This window comes from Amblyomma maculatum, chromosome 3 (genome assembly GCF_055883805.1).
Source record: "Amblyomma maculatum isolate TAMU_Amacu chromosome 3, ASM5588380v1, whole genome shotgun sequence".
NCBI lineage: Eukaryota > Metazoa > Arthropoda > Arachnida > Ixodida > Ixodidae > Amblyomma > Amblyomma maculatum.
In genome coordinates, this window is record NC_139346.1 from 107554537 (window position 1) to 107558476 (window position 3940).

At 48.6% G+C, this 3940-nt stretch overlaps 2 pseudogenes; both read right to left on the reverse strand.

Moving 5' to 3' along the window:
- Positions 1-2053: 2053 nt before the first annotated feature.
- LOC146195503 (uncharacterized) lies at positions 2054-2888 on the reverse strand (annotated as a pseudogene).
- Positions 2889-3085: 197 nt separating this feature from the next.
- LOC146195504 (uncharacterized) lies at positions 3086-3678 on the reverse strand (annotated as a pseudogene).
- Between the last annotated feature and the right edge of the window lie 262 nt (positions 3679-3940).

Sequence of the window (3940 nt, forward strand, 5' to 3'; positions counted from 1 at the left end):
CTCCCTTGCCCTCTGGATGCAGTGCTTGTTATATTCATACTGAGCTGTTACAGAATTGCAGTGGATGCATGTAAATTTCCAGTGTTGAACGTAAGGCAGCTTCCGCAGCAGCAGCTTGCACGGCAAAGAGTGAAGCATGCTGCTCCTTTGACACCAGGCTCCATATCACTGAGTGAAAGCTTTCATTTGAGTTCTGAGTTTTCCAGCGCTGGCACCTCTGTAGAAGGGTCCTTTTAGAGAGATGGGTGTACCACAGGAAGCATGGCTTCTGCCACATCTTTTGGCAAGTTGTAGTGGTGCCCAGGTTCTGGCTCGCCCTTCGCTTTTGCAGCGTTATGACGACACCACGAATTAGCTCCAGTGGGGCATAGGCTATGGTCTGAATGTTCGTCTGTGGAGGTTACATGCCTGTATATTCCCATTATTGCCTTCTGCATTGCATCCACATCACCATCATTAGACTTTAGAGCCCATCCATAATATGTGCTTAGTCTTGTGATGAGCTCGTTTGTTAGCCGGCCTCTCCCACCAAGGCTTCGCTTTCTCTCACTTTTGGGCTTTTGCACTAAATTCCGCAGTGCCGTGCCCATGTGCTTCTGAACATGGTTCACACAGTCCTCCTTTTGGACATCGATGAAGCCATACACCTTGGCTTCTTTGATTGCAGCATATGTACGGCTGTCACCATCACACAAGATGGTTGTGTATCGCAATCCATGTCGCTGGAGAGACCTTTGAAAAAGTATGAGGCCAGCTTCCACCTCCATGTGACCAGCTTTATTCTCACTATTTTTTTGACACTGATGTGTTGCCTGCCACTCTGCATAGCCCTCAGAATCTGGCTTGGGTCCAACCTCGTACCCTAAGCAAAAGTTTGACAGCACAATGTAATCCAATACATATCCTGTAGATAACTATTACTGCACCAACGCCTATGTGTGAGGAGTGACCCCGAGTTAGCCAAGTGCCATCCTTTGATGGCACTTGGCTAACTCGCATAGCACACTGCTATGCTGCCTCTATGATCAAAACATAGCTGTTCATACAGAGTGGCCACTTTTTGTGCACACTGGCTCATAGCAACCTCAGCTGCTTGCATGGCAGCAGGTGCCAAACTCTGCTTCAGATGGCGCTGAAATGTTTTGTGATGCATCCCACTGCGGGACAATCCCATTGCCGTGAATATATCAATCATGGCTGTTTGGCCATTTCCAGTAGATATCATCGCCCTTGAAGCCAGGAGGTTAATATCAAATGGGTTGCATATCCTTGGACCATCCACTCGGGGCGAGCTTCGTTCGGCCCCGATATCTCCGCAGTTGTTGCATGCGACCATTAGCTTCGCCGCGAGGCCGTAGTCGCACTCGCCCCTCACTACCTTCACTGGCTCATGGCATGTTTCGCATCGCAAAACTTGAAGCAGCGAATTCAGTGAGTCGAGGTTTACGATCACATAAGGAGAGGGGCGCTGATCAGACACTGGCGTCGTCACTGCAGTGCTTTCCTCTGCGAAAGGCCCAATCTTCCCTGTCATTGCTGGTATCAACGAAAGTCGCTGAAGTGCTGCTTTTTCACGGGCGCGCGCCTCGCACACTTCTCTGTTGTCCGTAACAGGGGTGTTCACCCTCACACGGCCGCAGTCGTTGTTGCACGCTTCTCCGTCGTCGACTGCATCGGTGGTTATCTTGGCACAGCCGAGGTCAGCACCGCTCATGCTATCAGAAGAAGCGATCTCGCACACTTCTGTGTCGATAACATCGATGTTTATGCGGCTGGAGTCACCGCGCACGCTGTTGGGGGAAGCGTCTTCGGTTACGACGGCGTTATCGGGCAATTTTGGAGCCTGATTGTCCATCGCATGCTCCCGCAACGCGGTAGCAGCATCATTACGCTTCCTGCCCCTACCTTTCTTCTGGGAACGACCAAAATGATGCCTAGATTGGAGCTTTTTCGCACCACCGGGCATGACGAACCTCGCACGATGACAAAAGCGATGCCTCTTCAAAATGGCGACCGGCGCCAACCATGAGCTTCCCTAGCCACGCCTAGCCAATCAAAAGCCGCCACGTTGGTCACATGCTTCAAGTAACCAATAGAAGCCTGCGCCACGCATTATTTTTGTTGTTGCTTGTTTCGCTTCCACGTAGAGCTCAGGGTTGCTCAGAGCATAGTTGGTAAATATCGGCCTGAAATACTTTGTACGCACAATTTTTAAGAGCCTGAGGTGGTGCTCGGGGAAAGAGCACTTGAGAACTTCACAGTCTGCCAGTACAGTGACAGCATTCTCAACTGATTCGTGCAGTGGCTTAGCAAGATTCCTTCTCTTGCTCAATATCACTTCAATGTACATTTTCAAGGCACGCAGCACACACAAATTCACTCGAAGGGTACAGGAGCCCTCCTCTGTCCTGATGCCGGATCAGACTCATGCGGAGATGATGATACTGGCTTGGATACAAGCGAAATGCAGCTCCTGCAGTCAATCTGTTCTTGAATTACACAAGTTAGATAACCTCCTACCATGGCGATTGCTACGATATCCACTGTGAGAAGGAAGCTGCCTGGAGTCTTAAGCTTTTCTTCGAGCAGTCTTGTCACTTCTGTTAGGAACTAGCCAGAGTGATCAGCACTCGATTCACTGGCATTATGTAGTGCCCCTGTCACATGACTTGTGGCATCAAGTACATTGCTGCAGTTAGAAGCTGAAATTATTCCGGTCTTCAGTACTTTTTCCATTCCAGAACAGCTTGGACATCTGTCTGATCATTGCTGCCAGCAGATCTCTGAAGCCATCCAAAAAAGCATTCTATTGGGTCTGATGAAAACTTTCGCGTGAGCACAAGCCTGAATTTCGAAACTTGTAGCAGGTGCCTCGAACCTCCTACCATGGCGATTGCTACGATATCCACTGTGAGAAGGAAGCTGCCTGGAGTCCTAAGCTTTTCTTCGAGCAGTCTTGTCACTTCTGTTAGGAACTGGCCAGAGTGATCAGCACTCGATTCACTGGCATTATGTAGTGCCCCTGTCGCATGACTTGTGGCATCAAGTACATTGCTGCAGTTAGAAGCTGAAATTATTCCGGTCTTCAGTACTTTTTCCATTCCAGAACAGCTTGGACATCTGTCTGATCATTGCTGCCAGCAGATCTCTGAAGCCATCCAAAAAAGCATTCTATTGGGTCTGATGAAAACTTTTGCGTGAGCACAAGCCTGAATTTCGAAACTTGTAGCAGGTGCCTCGCACACCACATTTGACTTGGTTGTCATCACCAAAGCGTGGTACATTTTTTTGCTTAGAAACTGCTTCTGTGTGCATTTGACCTTCATATCTTCAAGGTACTCGAGAAAAGATGTCAACAGCCAGGTCAGGCGGGTGTCATCGGCTGTTTCATACTGCATGGCATCAGGCAATTTTTGGCGGACATGCTGGACACAGTTACTTATGTCCATCAGCAGGAACCAACGGTGCACAGTTTTCATGAACTGAACTGTGGGGCCTACAGAGGCAAAAGTAATGTCTGTTGTGTGGCCTGCTTGCTCTTTCAGCACCATGAGTGCTGCGTTGACAGCTGGCGAGGTTTGACTAGCCCTTGACACGTTCATTTTTTTCAATATTTGAAGGATAAACATGCTTCCTAGTCAGAAATCTTACTGGCTTTACAACATTTCCTTGCTGCATGCGGTACAGCTGCCTCAGGTGAGAGGACGAAGCCTCACCACTCTCACCAAGGTCTCGCGCCAGAAACTGATCTGATGTTTTTGATCAGGTGACACTGGTCAAACAAGAAACAACTTTCATGCTGGATTCTCAGGATGCTGAATGCAATGTGTAAGGGTTCCATTGCATAGGAGTTCCATGGCAAGAACATTGATCTTGTGGTTGAAAATTACAATGCGCATCACAAGAAAACATGTTGCTTCTACCTGCTTAATTATGTGCT